This window comes from Rattus norvegicus, chromosome 1 (genome assembly GCF_021556685.1).
Source record: "Rattus norvegicus strain SHRSP/BbbUtx chromosome 1, alternate assembly SHRSP_T2T, whole genome shotgun sequence".
NCBI classification, from domain to species: Eukaryota; Metazoa; Chordata; class Mammalia; order Rodentia; family Muridae; genus Rattus; species Rattus norvegicus.
In genome coordinates this window covers 194737850-194759845 of record NC_141534.1, presented here as the reverse complement: position 1 = coordinate 194759845, position 21996 = coordinate 194737850, and the positions used below count along the sequence as shown (strand labels likewise).

At 46.8% G+C, this 21996-nt stretch overlaps 1 long non-coding RNA gene across 1 annotated transcript; it reads left to right on the top strand.

Moving 5' to 3' along the window:
- Positions 1–12434: 12434 nt before the first annotated feature.
- Positions 12435–21624, top strand: LOC147996973 (uncharacterized). Its single transcript, XR_015652594.1, has 3 exons — positions 12435–12968; positions 18208–20350; positions 20960–21624. It is a non-coding gene; the product is annotated as an uncharacterized LOC147996973 (long non-coding RNA).
- Positions 21625–21996: the final 372 nt, after the last annotated feature.

Here is a 21996-nt window from a genome sequence, read left to right as displayed (position 1 = left end):
CATTTTTTTTTTTTTTTTTTTTTTTTGGTTCTTTTTTTCGGAGCTGGGGACCGAACCCAGGGCCTTGCGCTTCCTAGGTAAGCGCTCTACCACTGAGCTAAATCCCCAGCCCCAGGTCATGTTTTACACATGGAGGCCAGAACAGGTGTCAGTGGATCCTGGGGATTGGTCTCAGGTGGTCAGGTTTGACAGCGACTACCTCTACCAGCCGAACTATTTCCCTGTCCCTTTCTTAAACATTTCTTGGTGATTTCTATAAATTGCTCAATCTGGCCTCAGGAGTCCTGCCTCAGCCCCTCCTGCTAAGGTTGTGAGGTGTGCCACAGTGCCCAGCTGCCATTTGGGAAGGCCACCTTTTTTATTTTTACTTTTTACTTCACCATGTACCAGCCATTTCCCTCTTTCCCCTGCTGTGGGCCTGCAGTGAAGTGAGCATCGTGCTGCAGAAAGAAGACTGGAAGAAAACAGCTCACCTTGGGAGCGCCTTCCTCCCGCTGTCAGAGAAAGACCAATCAATAGAGACTTACTGAGCTTCCTTTCCCTCAGGGCCTCCTGGGTGCCCACTCCCTGCTTGTTAGCACAGTGGTTGACTCTTCCACTAAGTCTGTACCACAGATGTATGACCCAGCACCTGAACTACCTTCCCCACAGTGTTCTCCACTAGTTAGCCTTAGAGGCAGAGCGCCTAAGACAAAGCAAGCCGGTTTTTCCCTGTCCTGTTGACAGGGGCAGCCCTCTCCTTACTAGACTAGAGTGAGGGTGCCATGGCTGGGTGGGTGGCTCATGCCTGTAATCCCAGCAGGACCATCAGACGTTCAAGGACGTCAGCAACTGAAGTTCTTTTGGGGCTGTTTGCTGATGAAGATGCTGACTAAGGCTGTTAGGATAATGGGATGTAGATGTCTGAGCCTAGAGTCTCTCAGAGGGACTGAAGGGCGTCTTAGTTAATGTTTTCCTTGCTGTGATAAAATGTGACCTAAACCAGGTGGAGGCACACACCTTTGATCCCACAGCTCAGGAGGCAGAGGCAGGAGGATCTCTGAGTCTAAGGCCAGCCTGGTCTATGGAGTGAGTTCCAGAGCAGCCAAAAATACACAGAGAAACCGTGTCTCAATCAGAACAAAAACCCAGAAAACCATCATGACCAAAAGCATCATGGGAAGGAAAGAGTTTAGTTCATTGTTGAGCTGGCAGGAGCTAGCCAGCAGAAACTGAAGCAAAGGCTATAGAGGAATGCTGTCTACTAGCCTGCCAGCTTGCTTTCTGCTTTCTGCTGGCACCCAGGACCAGCAGCACAGGCATGGAATGGCCTACACTCAGCCCTTCAATGAGCTGAGCCCTTCCCATCAGTCAAGGTGCACTCACTCCATAGACCAGGCTGGCCTTGGACTCAGAAATCCTCCTGCCTCTGCCTCCTGAGCTGTGGGATCAAAGGTGTGTGCCTCCACCTGGTTTAGGTCACATCTTATCACAGCAAGGAAAACATTAACTAAGACACCCTTCAGGCAAATCTTACAGAGGCTTTTTCTTTTTCTTTTCTTTTTTTTTTTTCCCCCAGAGCTGGGGACCGAACCCAGGGCCTTGCGCTTGCTAGGCAAGCACTCTACCACTGAGCTAAATCCCCAACCCCCTTACAGAGGCTTTTTAATTGAGAGTCCCTCTTCCCAAGTGACTTTGCATTCTTACTCTGGAGAAGCCTTGTATCATGGGCATACTTACAAGAAGGCCTTCCGGTCAAAGCCATAGGTGACAACATCACATTCAATACATCTGCTGTCTGTTTCCAAAGAGGTAACAGGAGCCAGGTTAAGGCAGGGAGTCTGGACTCTCTGGGTGAGGTTCAGGGTGCTGGATTCTGCCCTGGGCATCTTGGGGACTCATGGGGACAAGGAGTAGAGTGATGTCCAAACGCTGCTAAAATAAACCAGATGGGGTGAGGTGGGACACACATGATTCTAGCACTTCAGGAAAACTGAACCAGATCAATCAAGCCAGGAGTGGTGACTCTTGCTTGTAATCCCAGCACTTGGGAGGTAGAAGCGGGAGGATCAGGAGTTCAAATCATTCTTAGTTTACCTAGCAAGTTTAAGGATAGCCTGGGCTACATGAGGTCTGTCTTAGCCCCTCAAACAACAAAAACCCAACTAGACAAAAACGAATGGTTCGTTCTGCAAGAGTGTCTGACCCACCATTCCTTCTGACGTGAATTAGGCCACAGCATATCTGCTGGTTTTGGTTTGCATGTGTGTGTATGTGTGTGAGGGGGTTATTTGTCTTTTAAGATTTTACTTGTTTCCATGTTTTCTTGTATGTATGTGCACTGTGTACGTAGGCCAGAAGAAGATGTTGGAGCCCTGGAAACTTGAGTTACAGATGTGAGCCACCTGTGAGTGGGGAGTGAACCTGGGTCCTCCGAGAGAGAAGCAAGTGTTCTTTACTGCTGAGCTGTCTTTTTTCTTGTTTTGTTGAGACAACAAACTGGCCTCAAACGCCCCACCCTCGCATTTCCTTCTGAGCACTGGTATCTTTGTGGGTGACAGCGTCTGACACCCTCTGCTGTCGAGGTGAGCCGTTTTGCTTTGCTGCTGATCCTAGGTTTTAGGCCATGGTTGTCTGCATGGAGTCAGCACCAAGCTGATTATCTGGGAATGTCCATCTTCTCATGATACTGAGACCCAGTGAATGACTCAGGTCTGATTTATAAGCAGGTGTACACAAGATGGGAGGCATTGATGCTCTGGGGAGTATGAGGTCAATTCTGAACTCCCCCTGGAGGCTATTTGGGTCCTATTTGGGCTCAAGGTTATGGTGTTAAAAACAAGGTTTCAGCAACCCCAGGCCACCACTAGTACCTATATACAATCTACTTACAGTCAGCTAATCCAAGCTAATGCAGGCCTCTCCCTATCAGGTCTCTGTTCTTCAGAGGCTTGTCTGGCCTAGACTGTCTCTAAGGTAAGACTCAGCTGCCATACTGCAGGTGCTGGGGCAGTTTCTGTTTTCCTGTTCTGATGCCGTCAGTCTCGCTCTGACTTTCTGGTTCCCACCCTCACTTTTGCCGGCCAGCCTCTGCCCTGCAGTGGCTTCAGGCTCTCCAGCTCCAGTGCCCTGCTCTGAGCACATTTACCTCTGCCATCCCATGCTTGCCAAGGGCTTGAGTTTCTCACCCAGTCCACCCTGTCCTTCCTCAGAGTCTCAACCTGTGATCTGACAAGGAAGACGAGGATGTCTGGCATTGAGGCATCCCTACCTACATTAGTCCCAACTCTGTTTAATGCCTACTTTCCGCATCTTGCGGAGGAAGCAGATGAGAGGCAGAATGCTGAAGTGAAGCCACAAGCCCAGTACTCCTCAGCTTGTGAGCCTTAAAAGATCTTAATTGGGGCTGGGGATTTAGCTCAGTGGTAGAGCACTTACCTAGGAAGCGCAAGGCCCTGGGTTCGGTCCCCAGCTCCGAAAAAAAAAAGAACCAAAAAAAAAAAAAAAAAAAGATCTTAATCAATCTGCCTGTCCCTAAAGTTTAGTAAGAAAACTAAATTTTTTCTTTATATTTTTGCCCATTTTTCAAAAATTGTAGTTGAGACTGTGACATATGCGTGTAATCCGGACAGTCAGAAATTGAAACAAGAGGAGGCTCATGAGTTCAAGTCTGGACTGGGGTACACTATGAGTTTGAGACTATTTTGTGCTACATAGCACAGCCCCGTATCAAATTAACTATAATTTTTAGAAGTAGGTTATCTTCCTTTTACTGAGATATGAGAGACATTTCTATATTCCAAACATGAGTCATGGTTAGACGCTGCTGTCAAGTGTTTTCAGGCAGTAACTTCTCTTTCCTCTTTCCTTCTTCTTTTCTGAGACAACTTGTGTTCCTCTTACAACTGTCTTCAAATACTGAAATTACAGGCATGTGTTGTTATACTTGGTTTACGTGATTCCAGGTATTGAACTCAGGGCTTTATGAATGCTGGGAAAACATTTTACCAACTGAAACAAATCCTCAGCCCTCCCCTTTTTACTTTTATTTATTTGTTTGTTTGTTTGTTTGTTTGTTTATTGAGACAGGGTCTCCTATGTAGTCCTTGCTGTCCTGGAACTTACTTTATAGATTGGGCTGGCCTTGAAACTCACATAGAGCTGCCTGGCTCTGCAGTGCTGGGATTAAAGGCATGCGCCACTACAACCCTGCAATTTCTTTTCAGTTTTAAAAATGGGTATCTCCTGTTTTGTTTTGTGTCTGTCCCTCTCAGCCTCCACCTGATTCTCTCCTTGCTGGGAAATCTAGGGCCCTCAGCATACTGAGGTGATAGGCAAGCTGAACCCACAACTCTGTTCAGTTTTATAGTCACATGGTGCTTAAGAAGAGGCAGTGTCGGGCTGGTTAAGAACACTGGCTGCTCTTCCAGAGGTCCTGAGTTCAAATCCCAGCAATCACATGGAGGCCCACAACCATCTGTAAAGAGATCAGATGCCCTCTTCTGGTGTGTCTGAAGACAGCGACAGTGTGCTCATATACATAAAATAAATAAATAAAAAAATTTTTTTAAAAAAAGAGCACTGGGTGATCTTATAGAGAGCTTGAGTTCAATTCCTGCACTCCCATGGAGATCCACAACCATCTGGGCACATGTAACCTGGCCTCTTCAGGCAGTAGGGGTACATGTGGAAGAAACACAGATATATTAACAGACAAAACACCATACACACAAAGTAAAATGGAAAAAAGTGGGGGACACCATCTGAGCAACATGGTACTAGGTGATTGCTTTCTGATTTTTTATACAGTCGTGCCAGCAGTATAGAGTGTTAGAACTGTTACACACCCACCAGTTGGATCCTGTGCTGCAACCCTGTGCACTGTGTGCACTAAATGGCACGGCCAGATGTGAGGATGTGGAAATATTTATCCCTAAAGATGCAGGGCAGGCTCCTAGGGAAACATGAATGATCTCAGGACACTTTGAGGACAGTCCAAGATGAAGCCCATTCTTCAGGCTGTATCTCTCCACAGGCAAACACACCCTCTGTACGGATGACCCTGACAAGATGCTTTCAGTCATAGTCACTCCCCGTGCCTTTTTGTTTTTTCCATTTTTTTCGAGACACATGGTTTCTCTGTGTAGCCCTGGCTGTCCTGGAACTCGCCCTGTAGACCAGGCTGTCCTCAAACTCAGGGATCCACCTGCCGCTACCTCTTAGATGCTTGGATTAAAGGCCTAAAAAACCACACCTGCCATTTGCTACTGTTTTGGTTGGGTGGGTGTTTGCTTGTTTTATTTTTATTTTTTTAAAGATTATGTATTTATTTATTATATATGAGTACACTGTAGTTGTCTTCAGACACACCAGAAGAGGGCATCAGGTCCCATTACATCACATCCATTAGATGCTTGAGAGCCACCATGTGGTTGCTGGGATTTGAACTCAGGACCTCAGGAAGCACTGACTGCTCTTAACCACTGAGCCATCTCTCAGCCCTGTTCGTTTTTGAGACAAGGGTTCACTAGCCTTGGTTGGCCTGGAACTTACTGTGTAGACCAGGTTGGCCTCCAACGCACAGAGATTATCTGCCTCTTTTCGAGTGCTGAGATTAAAGGTGTAAGCCACCATGCTTGACTTGTCCCCAACCCTGTCCCCAAGTTGTATCCTTAGGTTTCCTACTGACATCTCTGAAGTTCTCTGTGGAGGTCAGCAGGGGGCTCCATTCTCTGTGAATGCAGCGTATGCTAGGGACAGATGTGGAGAGGAAGGCAATTCTGGGAAATCTGACCACCGTGGAAGGCTTGTGTGGAGCCCTCCTGTCACCGACTCATCTGGGTCCTTACAGATGTGGAGGTTTGGACCCCTCACTCCGGGAAGTATGAAGTCTGTGGGCTCTAGACCCTGTAGATACAGCCAACTGTGAGTGGCCATGAAAGTTCTAGGGATCCAACCTGGGTCCTCTGAAAGAACAAGAACTCTTTTATTTCATTTTTTTTAAAGAATTATTTATTTATTTTATGTATATGAGTACACCATAGCTATCTTCAGACACACCAGAAGAGGGCATCAGATCCCATCACAGATGGTTGTGAGCCACCATGTGGTTGCTGGGATTTGAACTCAGGACCTCTGGAAGAGCAGTCAGTGCTTTTAACCACTGAGCCATCTCTCCAGCCCAGAACAAGAACTCTTAACCACTGAGCCAATTCTCCTGACAGGATTGTTCCGGAAAGTTCCCTAGTGATCATGTATGTAGACCTAGTAGTATGCACTTAGACATCTTCGTCACTTTTCATGCACTTCTGCTCTGGTGGTGAGGAGGGATTGTTACACGAATGTTACCCTCTTAGTAGTTGGAGTGTGGGACCTTCAGGAGTGCTTCCTGAGGGAATGCGAGGTAACTGAAGAAGGGGGGTGGACATAAGGGTTGCTTGGGCCAATAGTTATGCAGCAAGAGGTATAGACCTGTTTCCGTTTCTCTGTTGCTTGAGACATGGCCTGGCTTCAATTACAAGCAAATGTCATGCCAGCCTAAATCAGGAAATTCAACTCCTGCTACCACCTCCGCCCCAGATGGAACCCAAGGCCTTGTTCACGATCTGACTGTAGCAAGGATATTGTCATCTAGCAACAAAAAAGTAAGCTGGTCTATTTAGAAATAAGTGACATTCCATAGAGCCCCATCAGGAAAGTTCAATGAACCAAAAGCAAAAGAAACAGAGGAGGGGCTGGGGCTTTAGCTCAGTGGTAGAGCGCTTACCTAGGAACCGCAAGGCCCTGGGTTCGGTCCCCAGCTCCGGAAAAAAGAACCAAAAAAAAAAAAAAAAAAAGAAAAAAAGAAACAGAGGAAGTACCAATCCATGCACATGGATTATTTTTTCCCCTGATTTCTATATTTCTCTCAAACAAATTAAGATTCCTGGGTTGGTTTTTTTTTTTTTTTTTTTTTTTTTTTTTTGCATAAGGCCCCAGGGCTCTTTGAGAACCTAGGGATGTGACCTTGTTTCTGCGGAAGATGACAATAATGAAGGGGCTTTCCATGGAGTCTGCTCTCCCACACACAGCCCTGTGAACTAGAAAAGTTCTCTATTCAGGAAGTATTATTGACATAAAAACACTAGCATTGAGTTGTTTTTTCACATATTTTTGAGATTACAATATAATTACATCATTTCTCCTTTTTGTTTCCTCCAAATTCCCCCACATACTCTCCCTTGCTCTCTTTCAAATTCATGGCCTCTTTTGTCTGTAATTCTTGTTACATACATATATGTCTGTAATAGATATTCCCAAACACATAAATGCAACCTGCTCATTCCATACAAGTTTCTTGCACGTATGTTTTCGAGGCTGACCCTTTGGGACTGGATAGCCAGTTGTTGTGTTCTACCCAGGTGAGGCTGTTTCTCTGCCCTCTGCATCCTTACTGTTCTTTGTCTAGGGTTGAGGCCTCATGAGCTCTCCTTTATCTGCATTAGCGGGCCTGCTGTCCTCCTTATCCAGTTCAGGTTTGGGCAGCCATGTTGAGGAGGAAGGCAAAATAACAATGAGAATCTGAAGAAAGTCATATCCAGCTAAAATTGCGGATCACACCTGCAACCATGTGGCTCACATATACAAAAATATCTCAAATGAAATTTTCCCACTTGTGCTGACAGTGCTGTCCAAGAGACAATGCCTCTCAACAAAACTCTGCCCCCAGGCATGAGAAGCCCTCTACTGCCGTCTAGGCTATCAGTACTGCCCTTGGTTGCCCTCCAGAGATGGAGGGTTCGTCCCTACTGCTGAAGACACAGGTCCCAGAGGTCCTGGGGAGCCAATATCCTCTTCTGGCCTCCGCTGGACACACTACACACAGGGAGTACAATCACAGGAACACACAAACCTGTACACGAGTTAAAAGGAAAAAAAATCTTTAAAAAGAAATCTGACCTAAGTCTGAGTTTTGAACCTGGGTCTAGCATATTCTAGCTGTATGAACTTAGGTTAGAACTTGGCCGTTAGGGGGTTGGGGATTTAGCTCAGTGGTAGAGCGCTTGCCTAGCAAGCGCAAGGCCCTGGGTTCGGTCCCCAGCTCCAGGGGGGGAAAAAAAGAAGAACTTGGCTGTTAGGGGGCTGGAGAGAGTAGCTCAGTGGTTAAGAGCACTGACTGCTCTTCCAGAGGTCCTGAGTTCAATTCCCAGCAACCACATGGTGGCTCACAACCTTCTGTAATGGGATCTGATGCCCTCTTCTGGTGTGTCTGAAGACAGAGAGAGTGTGCCCACGTACATGAAATAAGTAAATCTTTAAAACACAAGCAAATAAAAAAGAACTTGGCCGTTAGTTGTCTGTCCTCCCTGCCGTCAGGGTCAGGGCTGTTGCAAAAGCTCTCCGCCCTCTTCATTCAGTCCTAGAGATCTGACTCCTGAGTACTGGGATTAAAGAGATGTGCCACCATATCTGGCAACAATATCTCCCCAAGGATTCACCACCATTTTTTTTAACAGCATTAGTTTCAATTAATTTTTAAAAATTCTGGCAATAACAAACTTTGGACCCGCAAGTGCTCTTAAGCCCTTAACTAGGCAAGCATCCCATCTGTCGCCCCACAAGCTCTGTCTTTGGTGTAGAGCCCTGTGATCAGCGCCAGCTTTTGGGGAACCTTTTTTCTAACTTTTTTTTTTATTTTCCATCTTTATTTATTTGGAAGATGTGTGTGCATGAGTACAGCTCACATCGCCAAAATGTGAATCTCGAGGCTGGCAGAAAACTTGCAGTGGTTAATTTTTCTCCTTCCACCCTGTGGGTTCTGGGATTGAACTCACGTTGTCAGGCTTGGTCGCAGGCTCCTTTACCCACACAACCATCTCTGAACTCTTATCACTGGCTGAGGAAGTCACTCCTTCAGCTAGGCTGGCTAGTCAACCTCTCCCCTCCCCTCCTTCCATATACCCCCTTCCTTGCACACCCCTTTAGGGTTTCCCAGATCACTCCAAGCCTGACTCATTTTAGGAGCTGTGAATTGGAGTCGTTTTCCTCCAGAAGTCCATTCCTTCTTCCTAATACCCCATGGCTGGCCCCCTCCCTCCGTCAGGGCTCCCTCCCTCCCTCCCTCTGTCAGGGCTCACCTTCTCTGGTTGGCCTACAGGAAAGAACATTTCCTACCTGCTCCACAGTGCCTGCAGCATGTTTGTTTACGATTTGTCTCAGGAGAAGTCAGTCCTAAGAGGACAAGTGCGACTGAGGTCTAAAAGTTCATCCCACAGTCAGGGGGTGGGGGCGGGGGAATGTCCAAGGGACAGTTGTCACAGGGATGTGAGAATTCTGGGAAAGAAACGGTGTCTGCAAAGACTGATTAGAACTGCTGTGAGTGCAGCGGCAAAGGACTGGCTGCGCTTCCTGTGGACTTTGGCTTGATTTCCAGCACCTTGAGGCACAGCAGGACTCAGTACACCAGGCCCAGGAGATCAGATACCTCCTGCTGGCCTCCTCAGGCACTGCACGTAAGTACAGTACACATACCAGTACAGTATGATATATACAAAATGATATACAGTATGATATATGCACATCACACAAGCAGACAAAAACATTCATACACATAAAATTTGGAGGGGGGGAGGAGAAAGTATGTATCTTTAGTTCTAGAACTCAGAAAGCAGAGGCAGGTGGATATCTGTGAGTTTGAGCCTGGTCTACACAGTGGGTTCCAATACATACAGGGGATACACTGAAAAGATCTTGCTTTTTTAAAAAAAAGGGGGGTGGGGGAGCTGGAGTGATGGCTCAGAGGTTAAGATCACTGTCTGCTCTTCCAGAAGTCCTGAGTTCAATTTCCAGCACATGCAGGTAGAAGGCTATATACATAATAAGTGAATACATCTTTTTAAAAAAAGGGGGGGGGGGTTGGGGATTTAGCTCAGTGGTAGAGCACTTGCCTAGCAAGCGCAAGGCCCTGGGTTCGGTCCCCAGCTCCGGGGGAAAAAAAAAAAAAGGAAGGGCTACAGCAAGGTGGAGAGACAGAAGTTTTAGCCCCTTAAACAACAACCTTTGCCCGTCTCTGAACTAACACCCTGTGACTGATAGATAGAAACCTTCGGGATATAGTAACTTAGCAGACCACTAGCTTCCACCAACCCAAAAGATAAGAACGTCATCAGATGGCATCTTGACTTCCCCTACCTCATACGCCTCTCTGACGTTCCCACCCACGGATTTTAACCTTGCCTGGATTTGACTTTCTTTGACATGTTACTATAAATGTCATGAATCTGCTTCCATTGGGGATGTGGAACCTGAGGTAACCTAGTCTCATGTTCCGCAGGCCACACTCACTCACTCGAATTCAGCTGTAGTATATCACTTACTCTCCTTGAGGTGAGAACTATGATTTTCTTTTTCTGGAGACAGTGGCCGGGGCTGATGGAGACCTCGGCTTCTAGATCAGGCATTCCAGAAGGCAGGCCTCAAGAGTGGCAGGCAGGCAGGCAGGCTGGGAAAGGGAAGGTTACTCGAGCTCTTCCTGGGGTCAGGTGGAGGAGTTCTGGTCAGGAGGGCCTCCTTCCAATCCTCTGATGGCCTGGAGGTCCAGCCATGCAGTTGCTAAGTGTGTTTAGCCTTGAAGGGCGAAGAGAGCAGATACTGGGCAAGTCTGAGTCTAGTTCCAGACAGGGCTCAACAGATCTAAAGCTGAACAGAATCTGACCGAAGGGCAGAGGCAACAAAAGACACAGACCTGATACTCAGACAGAGAGGCCAGTCTGTTCGTCTCTTCCCCTTCACAGCATTTCTAGTAAAAGCAGCCTTCGAATCCCTGAAGACTGACCTAGGCACGTGTTGGCAACACAGTCCACACAGCAGAGATGCTCCCTACGACAAAGCTAATAAGAAGCTGTTTATATATTGCCTGGCTCTGAGATGTCCAAAATTAGTACTTAATAGTTACTTTTAGATTTGTTGGTCTTATTTTTATATGTATGGAAGCTTTGCCTGAATGTGCGTATATGCACTGCATGCATGTCTGGTACTCATGGAGGTCAGAAGAGGCTGTCAGAAGCCCTGAAACTGGAGTTTTGGATGGTTGTGAGGCACCATGTGAATGCTGGGACTTGAACCAGGGTCTTCTACAAGAGCAGTGGTTACAATAAAATAGGAGAAGCTTTTACACGGAGCCCGGTTAGCTAAGTTGGTAGAACATGAGAATCTTAATCTCAGGGTCATGGTTTCAAGCCCCATGTTGGGTGCCAATTATAAAAGTCTGGTTTGGTTCTTCCCCCTCCATGCTCCCAGAAATAATTCAGACTCAAAATATATTTACAAATACCTTGGCTGTATAGCTAGGCTCTACTCTGACTAGATCATAACTTAAAATAACCCATTTATTTTAACCTACATTCTGCCATGTGGCTGGGTACCACGTGTCTGCCTCATCACATCTTGGTTGAGAATTCTGTGCCTGGCTCTGTCCCAGAATTCTTTCTACCTTCCAGATGTCTCACCTTCTATTCTACCCTTTTCTATAGGCCATAGGTTTTTTTTTCTTTTTAAAAGTTTTTTTTAATTTATTTTATGTAATATGAATACACTGTCACTCTCTTCAGACACAGCAGAAGAGGGCATCAGGCCCCATTACAGATGGTTGTGAGACACCATGTGGTTGCTGGGATTTGAACTCAGGACCTCTGGAAGAGCAGTCAATGCTCTTAACTGCTGAGCCATCTCTCCAGCCCCGAACCATAGGTTTTTAATTGATAGGTGATACATCCAAACAATGTACAAGGTTCTCTACATCATCTCTCCTGCCCTCCTACCCCCCAATCAGTGATTTCTGAAGTCACCTGAAACAAAGTGAAACTGGAGTTTGTTTGGTAACAAGATCTTCTTCTTCTTCTTCTTCTTCTTCTTCTTCTTCTTCTTCTTCTTCTTCTTCTTCTTCTTCTTCTTCTTCTTCTTCCTCCTCCTCCTCCTCCTCCTCCTCCTCCTCTTCCTCTTCCTCTTCTTCCTCCTCTTCCTCCTCCTCCTCTTCTTCTCCTCCTCCTCCTCCTCCTCTCCCTCCCCCTTCTCCCCCTCTCCCTTCTCCTTGTTTTCCTCCTCTCCACCCTGCTCCTTTTTTTCCTAACCCAGGGTTTCTCTGTAGCTCTGGCCGTCCTAGAACTGACTCAGTAGACTAGGCTGGCCTCAGACTCACAGAGCTCTCTGCCTCTCTAGAGTTGGGATTAAAGGTGTGCACCACCACCACCACCACACAGCCAGTTTCTTGATTTTTGACTTGATAATTCATGTCAGTCTCCCTTCAGAGGCTAGTCTCAGGAAACTGGAGGTTGAGCATAGAGCCTATGACTCTAAAAGCCCTTTCTCAGGCTTGGGCGTGTATCTGTGAATGTGTGTTTTGTTTATGTCAACTCTGTCACCAGCTGCTTCCTGTGGATGCTAAATTATAAATGACACTTTTGTGGTTTTGCTGGCTTGGGGTGTGGTTCTTGCATTGGGCAGGCACTAACATGATGATTAGACCAGTGATGGATCTAGCCTCCTGAAGATCTCTTAGGATATGTCTCTAATCATTTCTCCTTCCATTTTCTCAGTTCTCTCTTGCTAGTACATTTGTAGGTCGGGTCCTGGCCCAAGCTGCTGTGACTCTGTAGGGAAGATGGCGCAGAAGTCAGAACTTCAGGAATGAATTCTACTGGAGTCCTGGGACGGAGCTCAGGTTGTAAGACTGGAGCGCGACTTCCAGGTTTAGGCTTCAAGAGATTCAGCTACCTTAGTGCTCATCCTTCCCTTCCTGCTGTGGAACTCTAGACTGCAGATTCTCACAGACGACTACAGGGCCCTGTTGGGTAGCAGAGAAATTACTACGAAGAGACTGGAGCCCATGAATGAAGCAGGAGCTGCCTCCTTGCCACCATTTAACATCTCCATCAAGAGAAGTAATCTGAAGTCAGACATGGCCGCACATGCCTTCAACCTCAGAACTGCTGAGGCAGGAGCAGGCCTGTGAGGTAGAGGTCAGCCTGGCCTGTATAGCAAGTTCCAGGATAGCGAGGGCTATACAGAGAAACTGTCTCCGAAAGCTTAAACCAAACACTGAAGAGTGGTGCAGGGGGCCGTCTGGTTTGTTTTCAGAGCCACAACCTTATTGGGACTTTAGTATGTCCTGAAGTGCAGATTACCTAGGATAATATAGTCTCTGTCTCTGTCTCTGTCTCTGTCTGTCTCTGTCTGTCTCTCTGTCTGTCTCTGTCTCTCTGTCTCTGTCTCTCTGTCTCTGTCTCTCTGTCTCTGTCTCTGTCTGTCTCTGTCTATCTCTGTCTGTCTCTGTCTATCTCTGTCTGTCTCTGTCTGTCTCTCTGTCTCTGTCTATCTCTGTCTCTGTCTCTCTGTCTCTGTCTCTGTCTGTCTCTCTGTCTCTGTCTCTCTGTCTCTGTCTCTCTGTCTATCTATCTCTGTCTGTCTCTGTCTCTCTGTCTCTGTCTCTGTCTGTCTCTCTGTCTCTGTCTCTCTGTCTCTCTCTGTTTTTTTGTTTCTACTGGTTTTTCGAGACAGAGTTTTTTTGTGTAGCTCTGGCTGTCCTGGATCTAGCTCTGTAGACCAGGCTGGCCTCGAACTCAGAGATCTGCCTGCCTCTGCCTCCTGAGTGCTGAGATTTAAGGCATGAACCACCATAACTGGCTTTCACTTTCTCTCTCTCTCTCTCTCTCTCTCTCTCTCTCTCTCTCTCCTTCTCTCTCTCTCTCTCTCTCTCTCCTTCTCTCTCTCTCGCTTTCTCTTTCTCTCTCATCTCCTATTCTTACATGTGTGTGTGTGTGTGTGTGTGTGTGTGTGTGTGTGTGTGTGTGTGTGTGTTAGGGGTGTGGTTCTATTTCTAGGGCAGTCCTTTGACTTTTTGTAGGAACACTTTCAGTAATTAGTATTATATTTTTAATTTTTAGCAACTCTAGCATTCTTTCTTTTTAAATATTTATCATCTCTGTGTGTGTGTACATTCTTGCATGCAAGTGTGTGTCTAAGTGGGGACAAAGGCTGAGATGGTTTGAATGAGAATGGTCCTTATGGACTCATATATTTGAATATAGTGTCTGTAGTTGGAAGGATTAGGAGGTGTGGCCTTGTTGGAGGAATTGTGTCACTGGGGCCAGCCTTTGAGATGTCAAGATTCAGGCCATTTCCTCTGTGTTCTCTCCCCTTCCCAACCAACTCCATACCTGTTGCTTGAAATCAAGATGTGTGCTCTCAGCTAATCCTGCCACCATGCTGTTGCTCTACCATTATGGATTCTATACCTTTGAAACCATGAGCCCAATTAAACACTTTGTTGTGTAAGTTGCCTTGGTCATGGTGTTTAGTCACAGCAATAGAAAAATAACTAGTACACAGCCATTCATGAGTATTATTCCTCAGGGCACCCATCTTGCTTTTAAAAAATATAATATTTTATTAATTCTTTTAAAATCTCATACATGTACACAATGTATTTTTTTTTAATATTTATATTTATTTTAAAATGTATGAGTGTTTGCCTGTGCACCATATGCATGCAGTGTTCATAAAGGCCAGAAGAGGGTAGTGTAGTCCCTGAAAATGGAGTTACAGACAGATGGTTATGAGCCAACATATAGGTTGCTGGGAATTGAACCCATGTCCTTTGGAGGAACAGCAAATACTCCTCACCACTGAGCCATCTCTTCAGCTCCTCACAATGTTTTTTTTTTTTCTTTTTTCTTTTTTTCTTTTTTTCGGAGCTGGGGACCAAACCCAGGGCCTTGTGCTTGCTAGGCAAGTGCTCTACCACTGAGCTAAATCCCCAACCCCCAGCTCCTCACAATGTATTTTGACCATATTCTTCCATATTCATTTGACCTCATTCTTCCTCCACAGCTCTTCAAGATCCACACCCAGCCTCTCGCAAGTTCATATCCTCATTTTTCTTCCTTTTCTCATCTTTCTTTCTTTCCTTCTTCCCTCCCTCCCTCCCTCCCTCTCTTCCTTCCTTCCTCTTTCTTTTCTTTTTTTTTTTTTTTTTTTTTTTGGTTCTTTTTTTCGGAGCTGGGGACCGAAGCCAGGGCCTTGCGCTTCCTAGGTAAGCGCTCTACCACTGAGCTAAATCCCCAGCCCCCCTCTTTCTTTTTTTGACACAGGGTTTATCTGTGTAGCCCTGGCTGTCCTGGAACTCACTCTGTAGACCAGGCTGGCCTTAACTCGCAGAGATCCACCTGCCTCTACTTCCTGAGTGCTGGGATTAAAGCATGGACCACCACCACTCAGCTGTATCCTCATTTTTAAAAACCTACTAATTCCAGTTTCTGCTGCCCAGATACTTGTGGGTGCGGGACAGTCCACAGGTGCATGTCTGTCTTGTCTGTTGAGGAGTCCCTTACCAGTTTGGAATTCTCTGAGTAGACTAGGCTGGTGGCCAAGAAAGCCTCCTGTCCCTGTCCCCACACTGCTGTGATTACAGGTGCCACTCTATCCAGCTCTCTTATGCGAGTTCCAGAGATAAGCTTCAGGTCGCCATGCTTATGTGTGGGCAGTGCCTTGTCACCTGTACTCTCACTATGGAGCAAGCAACTTTACAGAATTCTCCAAAAATATCAGATTTTTCTAGTTTTCCCTCTATTCGACTTCCCTTAGGGTACTGAGGATGCCTTTGGCTAAATAACTTAAAAAATTCCCCTTCTAGGAAGCCCTAGACAGAGGTAGGTAGGAGTCGAGGCAGTGTTTCAGTGTGTCTGTGCTCTTTCTCCCTGCGCTGCCACCCACAATCCATCTGGGCTAGTTCCTCTCAGAGTTTCAGGATGTGGATTTAGTCATGTCTGGTGGGAGAAGGCATCCCTCCTTCATTCTCTTCAGAGTAGACAAACTTGGCAAGAAGTCTCTTCCTCCGTCTCAGGGGCTGGAGCTGGGGATGTCATGGGGGATGTGCTAGTGTCGCAAAGAAGGCTGGAGAGGGGGGCTGGGGATTTAGCTCAGTGGTAGAGCACTTACCTAGGAAGCGCAAGGCCCTGGGTTCGGTCCCCAGCTCCGAAAAAAAAAGAACCAAAAAAAAAAAAAAAAAAAAAAAAGAAGGCTGGAGAGGGGTCAGTGTCAATCCGGTGTGCATCTGTGATCTGTCCCAGTCTTGGGAGGTGGAGTCAGAAAGCTTAGGAGTCCAAGGCCGGCCTCGGCAACACTGCAGCTTGAGGCCAGCCTAGGTTATACGGGACCTTGGGTCAAAGGGAAGGAATGACTCCAAATGAAACAAAACCCTTTAAAATGCTAAAGACAAAACACATATTTGCCTCATTGTTTTAGCCCCTGGTTTCTTGGTCTTGTTGCTTGGGGTCTAGGATGAGGCCAATTGTGGACTTTTGCTGCCTGGTATCTGCCTCTCCCTCAGGGTAGTCAAGCCCACTGTGCACCAGACTAGAGGAACTCAGGGGGGCAGGTGAGTGCGGTCTTGGTCCACAGTGAGTACAGGGCAAAGAACACACCCAGGAACAGCACCCAGGAACAGTGTGGGAGAACCTGTTCCATTTATTGGGGGCGGGGGCGCTATTTAAACTTTTTGAGGTGAGTAGGGTTTATTCGGGTGAGCACACATCATTGTCATTGGCAGGGGCCAGCGTGCTGGGGGATGCCCCGTTCCCATGAGGAGGATGCTCCTGGACATGATATTTTAAGGGGAGAGGACGTTTAACTTGGCTACAGGGCTACATGGCCTCCTCTGGTGAGACAAAGAAAGGAGCACAGGGCTACCCGTGCAAGGACAGGCGGGCCTGGGACACGGGGTGGGGCGGTGGGGGAGTGGGGGGGACGGGGGCGGGGAGAAAGACTACTTCCTGCTTCTCTCAGGAGGAGAGTTCCAGATTTCCAAGGTTTGGACACACCTCGACCCCACTCCAGGCCTGCTTCTCCCTGCCCCACAGTTCCACGGCCTCACAGACTTATATGGTAGGAAGGGTTTGTCAGGGAAGAGCTTCACTTCACAGCGGTCTGAAAACAGAAGGAGGCCACAAGGAACTGGAGGAACTGCAGATGGGACATACATATCTTAGAGACACCCACTGACCTATTTCCTTCAATCGGGTCTCATCCCATAGATGAGTCAGCCATTGTGCTAGCTGCTCTCACACCACTGATGGGAGGAAGCCCTGAAAAACAACTCCAGAGAGGAAAGCACACTAGTTCATGGTTTCACCCCATCGTGCCAGGCAGAAAATCCAGCTCTGGCAGCAGGAGCAGAGGGTGAGACTGCTTACATGGTGGAAGACTAGGAGGCAGCCAGCCAGGCCAGAACTAGGGGCTGAGTTAAAACCTTCAAAGCCGTTCCCCTGGTAATCTACCATTTAGACACCGTGTCCTAAATACGCCACAGCCTTCTGCATTGTCACCATCATCTGGAGAACAAGCAAATCCAAACTGGAACAGAACAGGCCTAGGCTTGGATTCCATCAATGAATTAACCTATTAGTACGGAGACAGGGGGTTGATCTGATCCTTCAGAGCAGGGACAGGCAGCTGAACTGACTCTTTAGTACAGAGACAGGCAGCTGACCCCCACCCTTCAGTGAGGGACAGACACAATGGTCCAACTGCATTTAAGTACATCACCAGCTGCAGACTACACTCCCACATGTAAGCCTTTCAGGGTCATACACAAATAAAAGATTAATCAAGCTTCACCCTTCCTAGTGCTAAGGGAGGGGCCAGCCTCCCTAATGTGTGTGGAGGTGCACATGTTGGGGTTCTGTTAGGATGGGAGATTTGCTTGTCTTGGTGCTCTCGGTTCACGCTTGGGGTCCTTCAAATGTTTGCACCTCTGGTTTTAGTGGTGATGGTGTGTTTCGTTGTTTGTTTGTTTGTTTGTTTATTCTGAGATAGCACTTGCTATATAGCCCAAGCTAGCCCCCATCCACCTCATGGACCAACCACAGGCGTGTGCTAGAGCTCAGATTCCAAATGAAGTCACTGAAGGGCAAACTGGGCTTTTGCTTCTTTGTTTACACAGTCAGGGACTTACTGCATTTATTCTTCTCTGTGATTGTCTGGTTGGTGTTTGTTTGTTTGTTTGTTTGTTTTTGTTGTTGTTTTTTATTTAAGACAGGTTTTCTCTGTGTAGTCCTAGCTGATCTGGTATTCACTCTGTAAATCAGGTTGGTCTTGAACTCACAGAGATCCACCCTCCTGGGTCTCCTGAGAGCTGGGATTAAAGGTGTGTGCCACTACAGCTATTTTAGGTTTTGACGCCTCTTTTTTTCTTAGAGAACAATTCTGTGGCCAACGTCAGACTTTTCACCAGCCAGGCTCTATGTGTCCAGATCCTCGTGGGAATGAAATAACGCCTCTAGTTTTCCAGGAGCCGCAGGATCCCCTGGCAGGTAAGGGAGAGGGTAAGATAAAGGCACGTTTGAACGAAGTTCCTTGGAGTGCTCACCAGCTTCTTACGGAGTCACACTGTCTTAGGAAGTGCCTTGGAGATGAGCTTAGTTGAGGGAGGGAGTCCTGACTGAAAGAAGAAAGTGTGGGGTTCAGGAGATCTCATTCAGGGCATGAGCAATGACCATCAGCACCTCGGAGGTGAGTCAGAGGTCAGCCTGGACCAGGGTGAGACCCCATCTTAAAAACAGCCACACCACATAGGGGTTGGGGATTTGGCTCAGTGGTAGAGCGCTTGCCTAGCAAGTGCAAGGCCCTGGGTTCGGTCCCCAGCTCAAAACAAACAAACAAACAAACAAACAAACAAACAAACAAAAAAACAGCCACACCTACTCCAACATCGCTATACCTCCTAATAGTGTGCCATTACCCAGGACAAGCATTCAAACCACCTACTGTTGCAGGATAATGGATCACACTGTGAACCCCAAGAATTGTGTTATTTACTGAAAAACCCTGTTATTGGTTGTGGGGTGGCTCAGCCTTAGCACACACCTTTAATCCCTCTGTCTAGAATACAAACACACTCTTAGTACACATCCTTAATACCAAACAATGAAGATCAAGTTAGTTTGTAGAAGAAAGTACCCATGTTTGAAAGTGATGTCTAATTGAGTGGCAGACTAAGTGACAAATCAGAGAAAGTTGCAGAATAGGATATGCCCAACTCTCACTAGAGGGTAGAGGAAAAGGAGGCTACTTAAGAGAGCACAGAGGGAGAGAGATAAGAAGGAGAGTTTTTATAGAGACAGCTTGCAGAGAGAGAAAAAGCTAGACATAAGTAGAGGTAGCGAAAAGCTTAGGTCCAGGCATGGTGGTGCACATTTAATCCCAGAACTCAAACAGAGGCATCTTGAGTTCAAGGTCAGCCTGGTCTACAGAGCAAGGTCCGGAACAGCCAAGCTTAGGCAGTGAAGAGAAGAACTGAAAACAGAAAGCTGGTGATGATGTAACAGAACAAGGGAGTCATGTCCCAACCCCAGCAAGCAGCAGAATTCTGCAGCTTCAGCCATGTGGCTCTGGCTTTAGAGCCAAGAATAGAGGAGTTACTGGGACAATTGATGCTGGTTAGAAATTAGCTAAGAAATTAGCAATGAATAGGAAGAGGCCAGCCTGGTGGAGGAGAAATCTTCTAGGAGGTGCTTTCTGAACAAAGAAGCCATGTTCCAGAGATAGACATCATGATGGCAGCCAGACTTGATAACATGTAACAATTACCCAAGTGGTACTGGTTTTGAAAGCATTAAGGGGTCATAGAGAGCAGCTGAGGCTTGGCACTGTGAGAGGCCAGGAAAGGCCATTGGTAAAGTTGCAGCCTCAGTTACTGGTGATATCACAAGACTGAAAAAATTGAGTCTTGGAACCATGAAGAGCACCAGTAAGAGGCTACTGGTCAAGCCTGGCTGCAGCAGAAGACCCCAGCATATTGGAGTCATATGCCCCATGGACTGGCATGGACCCCAGCATATGCCAGTACCATGGGATGACCACCAAGAACAGCAGCATCAGGGAAGTGGAGTCAACCAGAGCCTAGAGTGCTACAAAAGGTGGAGCTGGAAATGTGGCCCAGGCCCTTTGAAGGGGCCCAGAAGATCATGTGCATTCCAGCTGTTGCAACAAGAAGCTATGAGGTTGCAGTTGCCTTGGAGACTCCAATATGTTAGAAATAACAGAGCCATGGGATATCTGGTAACAGGGAATGCAAACAGATCACGAGACAGAAATTCGTTGCAGTCAAAGATGAAAGGAGGTGGACATCAGAGCTGGAGATGCAGAGTTTAGTATTTGCCCACCTGGTTTTTGGTCTTGCTTTTGTCCAGTTTATTCTTATTTATTGATTTATTTATTATAAGTACACTGTAGCTGTCTTCAGACACACCAGAAGAGGGCATCAGATCCCATTACAGGTGGTTGTGAGCCACCATGAGGTTGCTAGGATTTGAACTCAGGACCTCTGGGAGAGCAGTCAGTGCTCTTAACCACTGAGCCATCTCTCCAGCACCTTCTTATTATGTTTTGGAATGGTAATGTATATCCTGTGATGTCGGAAGTGTGTAATCTGCCTTTTGACTTTATAGGAGATTCCAGTTTAGAGGCTGTTGAGACTGTGATAGACTATGAGGACTTTTGAAGGTGGATTAAATGTATTTTGCATTTATGCTATGGCTGGGTATGGTCCCCCTTAGACTCATGTGTTTGAATAAGCCAAGGGGGCCAGGGAATGGAATATGTTGATTTGAGGAGTCTCCCCTTGGATGCAGAAGAGTCTCCTCTGGCTGCCTTCAGGTCTAGATGTAGAACTCTCCACTTTTCTGCACCTGTCTGGATGCTACCATGCTTCCTGTCTTGATGATAATGGACTAAACTTACTCTGAACCTGTAAGCACCCCCCCCCCCAACTAAATGTTGTCTTTCATAAGAGTTGCCTTGATCATGGTGTCTCTTCATAGCAATGGAAAACCTAAGACAGGTCCATGCACAGCAATACATTTTCTTATCTGTTAAACTATCTCTCCAGCGCCCAGTATGAATTTTGACGCACATAAGAAGGAATGTGAGGGCTGGAGAGACGGCTCAGCGGTTAAGAGGACTGATTGCTGACGCATCCCTCCAATATTATACTCCTGAGTTATTACTTCCTAAAGTCTATATTCTATCCTTGTTGCCTCAGACCCACTGGGGCCGCTCTTCCCCAGTTCCTCCGTGTTGGTTGTCTCTCTGTTCTGCCTTCTAGGTGTGGCACTACTCCTTTCCCGCATAGTAGATGTCCTCTTCCTCCTCCTTCTGTCCCTTGCTCGGGAGTCCTGAAGTCCCACCTCTGTCTCACTGCCCAGCTAGTGGCTGCCAGCAACTTTATTTACCTACCAAAACCAACTGGGGGCAGGTCCTTCGGCGGCTTATGTGCAGATGTGCGGACTCCTGAGAATTTGGGGAACCAAATTAACATAAGTTGCATTAGACCAAATGCACAGCACAAGATGCTCAAAGTGATGATGATATTAAGAATGGGGTCAGTTCTAATATTAACGTCAGAAAAAGAAAAAAGAAAAAAGTTTTCTAAAAGAGAAAAAGGGGACAGGCTGGGGGCTAGAAAGATGGCTCAGCAGTTAAGAGGACTGGTTGCTTTTCCAGAGGATCTGAGTTCAATTCCCAGCAACCACATGATGGCTCCCAACTGTGTAATGGGATCTGATGCCCTCGTCTGTCATGTAGGATAGATGCAAATAAAGCACTAACATGTCTAAATAAATGAATCTTTTTTTTTTCTTTTTTCTTTTTTTCAGAGCTGGGGACCGAACCCAGGGCCTTGCGCTTTCTAGGCAAGCTCTCTACCACTGAGCTAAATCCCCAACCCCATAAATGAATCTTTAAAAAGTGGGAGGAGATGGCTTGGTTGCTAAGTTGCTAGATGCACAAACGTGAGAGCACCCGAGTTCCATCCCCAGAACCAAGAAAGTAAAACTGAGCTGGGAGGCTGGAGAGATGGCTTGGGGGTTAGGACTTGGGACCAAGTGCAGTTCTTAGCCCCGACATGGGATGCCTCACAACTGCCTATCACTGAAGCTCCAAGAGCTCTTATGCCCTTTACTATCCTACACACACAGATACACAGAT